The following is a 9,033-nucleotide window of genomic DNA, read 5'->3' on the forward strand; positions in this document are numbered from 1 at the left end:
GGCCTGGAATGCATTTATACCTTCCCCTAGGAGTGTATAGTTTCCTTTGGTAAAGATTTAATTCTGACTTTGCCTTTTGTGAGTTCAGGTGTTATTGCCAGTTCGATGGAGACTGATTTGTGGTCAGATTTAACTAATGAGGGCCCGACAGTTGCGGTGGTGCATCTGTTTGACATGTTATTGAGGACCAGAGAGAGAGGGGTATGGAAATTTTTAGTAAAGATATTAAAGAGGAGGAGGAGTCCAAGGATGGTTTCTTGTGGAATGCCAATGACAGTTGCCAAATATGGGGAGTGAGCACCCTGCATTTTACTAATTGTGATCTTCTGGTCATGTAACTAGAGATTATCTTTTCCAATGTATTAAATTACAATGAAGTCTATCATTATGATATCTAGCTCCCCAGAAATCTTCCCAAATCCCCAGAACTATTTATTCCTGATACAGAGATCAATCCATTATCACTGTTAATAGAATAGTAGTGCATAGGAATCACCAAGTTCCCTAATTTTTCATTGTCTGAGCTTAGTGACAATATTTTTAACTAAACGCACCATCAGCTAAAATTACATAAAGGAATCTTACACTTCCTTACTCTGATAGCTCATAAAGCCTTAACTAAAATGTTCTTACCTCTAAAATCAAATATGGGGTCTATCTCATAACCTTACATTCCAGCACAAACATAAAATACAAAGTACTATTAACAAAATCTGCAGATTTATTCCTTCTGTTGAACCTCAGACTTATCCTTGACAGCTTCTACAGTGGTATAACATGCAACCTGTAAATGACAGAGTCACATTTCCTCAAAGCTGTCAAATCTACAAGCTATTAAAAATTGGACACTACCCCCTCCCGAAAATAAAATCAAAGAGACTAGTCACAGGTTTAAAGAAAACCAAGATGATATCATTACCTTCATTAGACCTCATTTTAAAACTGTCACAGGAAAAATAGCTTTCGCTAGGCAAGAACCAGTTGTTTGGAATTCTTTATCTGCAGAAGACAGGCAACAAAAGAAACTTCAATTGTTTACAAACTTAAAAGAGCAATTGTTAAAGGACACCAAACGGTCTTTCTTTGATGATAGTGGCTAGTCTTTGCAGCTCACACTTTATTCACATCTTACTTATTAAGAAATACTTTTAACAAATGCCCATTTGTTGAATGCCAACCTTAATTGTCCATACTGTAAATAATATCACTTGCATTTATGACTGAAACTATATACATGTATTGTGTCTAATTTGTAACTGTATTGTACAGTTCTGTGTATTCTTTATTATTTGTGCATTGCACCATAGTGGCTATGCAATGGCTGAAAAAGGTCTTTTGACCAGTCCACTTACACAGTTATCAAACTGAAATAAATAAATGAAAAGTGATGCATATAATACATATATATATATATATATATATATATATATATATATATATATATATATATATATATATATGACAAGTGATGCATATAATACATATATATATATATATATATATATATATATATATATATATATATATATATTGTAATGTATCAGCTGGATCTCGAAAAAAAATACTAAAAGGAAGGAAAAATAAATAAAGTATTTCCATGTCAGATCCTCTATATAACATACGGATATTACTCATTTAGACTCCCCATGTGTTTGATCCTCTACCCTGTTATATTGATTATACTGATTTTGAATTAGTGTTCTGAAAGATATGCTGGTCGAAGTACATAGCATATCTGCCTTTTCTGTTTTTTGTTTCTTCGCACAAAATAATTTTGTAACTCAAAGTGAGGGTAGGAAGTAGGAACATTTTGTTCAGCTTCTTCCCCTTCAGTTCCATATATTTCCATTACTTTGTTCTGACAGTCATCTTCTCATCTTCCCTCTGCCCTCTTAAACGTTAACCAGCTTACCTGAAAATCAGCAAACTCTGGAGTTTCTTCAGGGCCAGCCGGTCGTGAGGGAGGGAGTACTGCCACCTCACCTTTTAGTATAGGAACTGGGGTATCAGCGTCTAATTCTTCTCCTAGAAAATGCAAAATCCCAGTATCCTTTAGTGTCACTTGCTGTCTTCACTTTATTTACTTATTGCATGTATAATTATAAATATAAGTGTTTATGTTTGTAAAATGGATGCATAGAATCCTCTTCCTTTGCTGTATTTTTTCTACACAATAATATGACTAGGACCATGTTCAAAATTATTTTGTTTCTTAGTACAGACTACCTTCTTTTTTTTATTTATTTGTGTTACACTCCACCTGTCTCAGAATAAATGAGCATCTCCCTCTCAGTTGCTTTTCTTCTGTAGGTTGGTTTCCTGCAAAAAGAGTACCTTAAAACACATTGTTTTCAATTTTCCTTTTTTTCTTTGCTTATTATTACCTGTTGCCTAATTTCTTCCCTTATTTGATGTTTTATCTGACAGGAATTGGTTAAGACCTTTGAATAGGTATCATTTTATTTCCACCTCTTTATTTACACAATAAAGTATTTCATGTCATTGCAATACCCACCTGCTGCTTAGAATTTTTCCATTTCTTGGGTTTACTGTTTTAGGCAGTCAGTAAGCCTAGAATTCAGTACAAGCAGTGTTTTTCATACTTCCATACTTCATTCTCTTAGACTAAACTCTCTCAGTGATTTTTTTCGGTTCAGTTCTGTTAATCACGTCTCCCTGCTCTGAATAACTTTCATGTTGTAACAACACTTCTATTCTCTGGTTAGAAATAATTTCAGGCTCTAGTAACTCTTCTACTGTCTGCAGTCAGTATTTTCAAGCTGCAGTGACATTTTCATCCTCTGCCTTATAACGCATTATTGCTGTAATATCTTGCATAAGTCCATTCCTTCTAATTGCTCTGCTCTTCCAGACTGCTATGTCACAATAGACTACAATATTTTAGTGTACAAGTTCCTATGTTCTACATAACTTTCCCGCTGACATATATATCCCTGCAAATGGTGCATGCTCTTCCTCTCTGTCTGTCCCCAGCCAAACTTTTGTACCTTAAGAGCTTTCCAACAGCATACCAAGATCTCTGTTGAGTTTGCCCACTTCAATTTATGTAAAAGTTGTTTGCTCCCCACCATATTTGATTCTCTGTCCAACAGCTGCAGCCCTGGACTACCAGTCCCTTCCTACAAAGTGTAAATGCTCTCTGACTGGACTTTCTTTAATTTTTTATACAGCATCCAATGGCTAATTGAAGAAAACATTCTTACCACTATAGACAGGTATGCATCATAATGCATAAGGTGCATATAAGAAAGCACATACTAGATTTAAAGAGCTACTGCATTGTTTAGTATGGATTATTTGTCTATCTGACATGTACGTGACTCAGCTGTGAAAGCCTCACAGAACTGTGATTACAAATGAGTGAAAATCCAAATGAAAACAGCACTTTAGAGTAAATACTGGAAGAAAATAACATGTTTGCAGGAGGGCAAGTCCCCTAAATCCCCTAATGTGTGTGTGTGAAAGGAGGGGCTGTACCCACGAGGCGTAGACTTCTTATATATCTTCCATATCTAGCTGTTTTTTGGAGTTCCATATCTAAGGTTGCACCATCGCAGGAAAAGTGGGATGCCATGGTATACTGTCAGATTATCCTTCCAGGCAAAAGGCAAAATGCAGTGATCAAATAAATGAATGTAAACCACTAGTGTTTTGAAAACAAGACTGACTCCTGATTCTTTATACCACTGTTATAAGCATTATTTACACCACTTATTATTCATTTTAGGTCACTTAAACTCATTTGTTTGGAATAAACTCCAGTGCTGTGGAGCAAAGTATTTGTATTTTTTTACAAAGAAAAGCAACCATTAAGTTTGTTAATTTCATTTGATGAGGGAAGATGTCATCCTTTTACATATACACAAAACTACCTATTTGTCCTGGTCCCCTTCAATAAACACATCACACCAAATGAAATTTGACCACCATTATTAAACTTCCATAAACATAACTTTATTGATCAATATTTTAATGTATTAATCACAGCATAAACCTCCATATAACTGTTAACTAGGGCAGCGTGACCTTGCTCACCCTGACCAAATAAGCAGTGTCCTTACCCCCACTCGCTTATTTTACTTATCAAGCAGCATCCAACCACTCACTTGCATTTCCAACTCATTGAAATGAACATCCAACACCAGAGAAGGAATAGAAGAAGCTTCTTCTCTGCCTACCCAAACTTATAAAATAACCCCACAATCCCTAATATTCCAAAAATAGGGATGGAGGGCAGGCAGCAAGTTCACACCAAAATATGATCCTTTATCCAGTTACACTCACATAAAACCCATTAAGTCCCTCCCTACACTTACCTTATTTCCTCCCAGTCATCCTACTTTCCCATTTAACCTTTTCACCCCCCAACTAGCCTTCTTCCCCTACCCTCTTAATCGCATTACTATTTCTACCTAACCCCTACATGAAGATGTTCCTGGACAAATTGGTTTGTTACCAAACCTCATTTGTCCTGATCCCTTTCAAAAAACACATCACACCATATGATGCTTGATGACCTTTATTAAACTTCCATAAACATAACTTATTGACCAATATTTTATATATTAATCACAGCATAAGCATCCATATAACTGTTAACTAGGGCAGTGCGACCTCGCTCACTCTGACGGAATAAGCAGCATCTTTACCCCCACTCGCTTATTTTACTTATCATGCAGCATCCCATCTTTCACTTTCAGTTCCTACTTATTGAATTAAACATCCAACCAAAACAGCAGTGTCCTTAAGTCCATTCGCTTACTTTTACTTATCAAGCAGCACCCCTCTGCTCCCTTCATTAGCCAACTCATCGAAATGAACATCCAACACCAGAGGGGGAAGAAAAGAGGGACAAGCCTGCTTCTCTTCTCCGCCCACCAGCCTGACCAGGCTGTTCTTCCTCGTTCATAAGAAATTTTTCAAAGAAAACCTTCCAAAACAAACCTAACTGTACATTAAAAAGGTTGAAGCTAAACATCATTTGCTGTACTCCGTCCTCTCTGAACCAAACTCGATCCCTGTCATCAACCTCCCAAAGTCCTATCATATAAATACCCAAACTAACCAGTTGCTTACGCAGCTGAAATTAAACTGATGATCCCTATCCAATGACAAAGTAATACCCATACTCCTGTAAAACCTCTGTAAATTAGACATATCTTCACTTATCCTACTGCCAACGGTAGCTTTGTAATTATTCCCAGGTCATTACCTGCCAACATACCTCTCAACCTCTTAGAGCAAAACAACTGGACAAAGCCTAATATGATGGGGGGACAAATAGGGACAGATTTTAAATATTGCTCTTACAAACTTAGAAAGTTAATAGAATAATAGGTTTGCATTAGCATGAATTTTCTGAAGGACGTGAATTCTTAAACTCAAATGTTTGTCATTATTTAATTACTTCAATCCTCAGCTATTTGCCAGAAGGGTACACATTTTATGAGGAACACACCAAAAATATGAGTCAGAAATCTGGACATTCTGTGAAAATCTGTACATTTGAGAGGTATGGCTGCGAAATGGACCACCAAAACACTAAAAAGCCCAATGCTATCCAAAACAAAGCAAGCCAAACTGCATGCCATCCTGCCTAACTGCAGCATCCTTTTTATATAATAATCACCAAAATGAGATTGTCTTTTCAAACAGATCAATTTAATAATAATCCAACCACTATATCCACTATCTATTATAAGGCAAAACATCAGATGACCAGCATAGCATTTGCTGACCAATGCACTACTGTCACAATGAATTCAATACATCCATAAATGTAATACCTTCCAGACTGTAACCCAATGAACCTCCATCTACCCATGCCAACCTTCACAACAAAACTTATCTTCTCAATAGCCATAGTCTGTCAGTCTTCACACTATCAAACCCACCCCAACCCTTCAAACATATGACCCACCATCACAGATTTAGTAAAGTCACATAACCCTGTCACCTGTGCAACTATACTAATCAGAGCTAAATCCACCTTCACCAACTGAACTACCTTTGCTTGTTCCCAGTGCTAAACGCAATTTGAGAAAATCTTGCAATGCTCTACAATATACCTTTCTATCAAAAGCTGCCCCAGAATCCTTTACCAAATCTGATAATTCCAAGTCATCCTGACACATCTCACCTGACAACACCAGGGGTTCATCCCACTGCCCTGTTTTCCACATAACTTCTCCTAGTAAACCTTCAACGCTAGACAAACAGAAGCAAACTCCAAATAATAACATCCCCTCCTCCAAACATCCTTCCATCCTGTACATCCCTCCTCCAAACATCCTTCCATCCTGTACATCCCTCCTCCAAACATCCTTCCATCCTGCCAGCCAACAAGCCACAACTATTCCACACAAAATATGCAAAATTCAGGAGCCCAATGAGCTCCATGACATCCTTAATCCACCCTTGTCTCAAAACTTCACCCCTCATTTTTTTTTTTTTTTTATTACCTTCATATCTGGTAAATCAAACAAACCATGGCCTGCATCCACCATACCCACTATCTGTTATAAACCCTGAAACAATGCCTTGCTTGGACCTTCAGGCTTCTGCTTAAGCAATGGAAACCAGTTCCTCACACCTCCCCACACACATGCATACCTCGCAATGCTCTGTCAAACCCTTCACCTAGTCTTAACGTGCCACCCACTGAGGCCATCTCCAATAGAGAACAGTGCTAATTCCTAAAGTAGCACAGGCCACTGAACAAACCATCTGCATAGCCTTGCCACAGGAAAACTCAAACCCAACTACCATGCCTACAAAATGTGACCCAACCTCATGTTGTTGTGATTCCATCTCACCTGTGGACATCCCCAAATCTGCTTCACACTGCCCCTAATGTACCTCATCTTCACCTTTTCCTACCCTATTCCCAAACTGCACTGACTCTGACATACCTTAATGAGCACCTAAAAAAGTAGGATTACCTGCAACCTCATTGTGCAACACTCCAGCAGCAGGAACATCCACCTCAGCAGAAGCCATCACATTTCAAATCCACTTTCTTCAAGTCACTGATTGATGCCCACTCTGTGCTTTCCCATCTGCAAAAGATAAGAAAACTGTAAATCCTGTGCTCACACATAAACCAACACTTCTTAATAACATTAGGCTCTGCCAAGGGCCTACCTTGTTCATCAAATGCACAGCTGCTACACTGCCCTGCCTCCCCTAACCTCAGAAACCTGCACCACTGTATCCCCTATCAAATCCTTTTGCATCCAGTGAAGAAATATACAGGAGCAAAAAACAGTCTTATGCCACCAGCAGCAATAACTGAACCTATGCATTTTACTGACACCTGTTAAAATGGAGAACATAAAGTGAGCTACCAACTTGGGTATGTTACAACTAAACACTGCATACGAGGGATAATTTAAATATCAAAATACCTGGTTCACCTTGTGATTTATATACAAAAACCTATACAGCACTATATGGGCCAAGTTAACCTATTTCTCAAACAGTTATGGGAACATTTCTGCAAGCAAGCAATACAAGAATATCACCACACAATCACTCTTATCCAAATTAAAAGTTTAAACAAAACTGCATATTCATCTGTTAGAAGGTGTGACCTTGGCAGCTTCTCCCAACTGCTGCTTCTGCTTTGTTCTACAAGCAGCTGTAATAGCAACACGAACACCACAATGAAATTTAAAATGCTTAACAGAGAGTAAAATACCTCCAGAATATACCCATACCTCTCAAGTATACCTCATCTTAATGAATGTTACGTATTTGGGGTCATAAAAGTTCATGTTCTTCAAAGTTCCACATAAAAAATTTCACCACGCATTCAATGTTAACAATTTAACTGATATCAATGGGTAATCGAACTGAATCATTATTTCATTAAAATATCTATTCTATAAATAAAATGATCACATTTTAACAATCCTTTGGGTTTCCTTGTTAAAGTTTTTAGTGAGCAATTAGAAAATGTTCCACCTTTTACCCATTTGTACCACATTATAATTGGCAGGGTTCCTCATCTTGGAGATGAAGGAAAGACAATAATTAGGGTAAGGAAAAATTAAACCAGTCCATACTTCTGCCACTACAGCATATTACAGAGCCTGCAATGGCATCTGTGTTAAAGAGGAGGCTTTACCTAACATAACTCCCCATGACATTATCAAACTCAAGTAATAGATGAGAAGCGTGTATTTAGTAGCGACACTCGCTGACACAGAAAAGCCACCATCTTCACTGAACCATTCATTCTCACAAGAGGCAAACTTTTGGAGATGGAAAATTGAAAGCTAGGTCTAAAACTCTGATGCCTGTCAGTTATCTTCAGAAATTAACCCTCCATGACTTCCTAATGAAGTGCCCACAAAAACACACTTTTAGGAGAAATGGACTGAAAATATGAGGCATAAGACATTCTGCAAAGTCTATACAGTTGAAAAAATACCAGCATATATGACTATAACCACTGTAACGGTCCCTATGCTTCAGAAATGGCATGCTCAGGCCAGACCACAACCATAATATATCATAAAGGTCTGCCCAGCCCTGTCTGGTACTGCTTCCATGAAGCAGATCACCCAGTAATGCCACTGATACATTGCAGGAGCTATTCAAATACACAGAAATCTATAGGTTCATAGTTTAGTACTAAGCTAAACTGCCCTTGCAAGCCTAGCCAATTTTCCCCTTGTGAGACTCAAACCCTGCACCTTGTGCTTGTAAGACAAACATACCTTTCAACTGTCCCTGATTTTGACTCAAATTTTAACTCTGTCCCTCTTAATCCCTCCTAAAACTAGTGACTTTTGGAGGAAAGGTGGTGAATTACACTTAAAGAATAATGACAATAATTAAGAGTTATAAACTTCTTTTACTTCAGAAAATGTGTATTAATTCCTATGCTCTGATTCTGTCAATGTTTCAGGTTAATAGCACTAATATTTTAAAAGTGTCCCTGATTGTCTCTGATTTTTTTCTTGACCTGTCCCTGATTCTGTTGAAATTTGTCCCCAATTGGTTGAG

Source organism: Protopterus annectens, chromosome 7.part0 (assembly GCF_019279795.1).
Source record: "Protopterus annectens isolate FY-2018-M chromosome 7.part0, PAN1.0, whole genome shotgun sequence".
Classification (NCBI taxonomy): Eukaryota; Metazoa; Chordata; order Ceratodontiformes; family Protopteridae; genus Protopterus; species Protopterus annectens.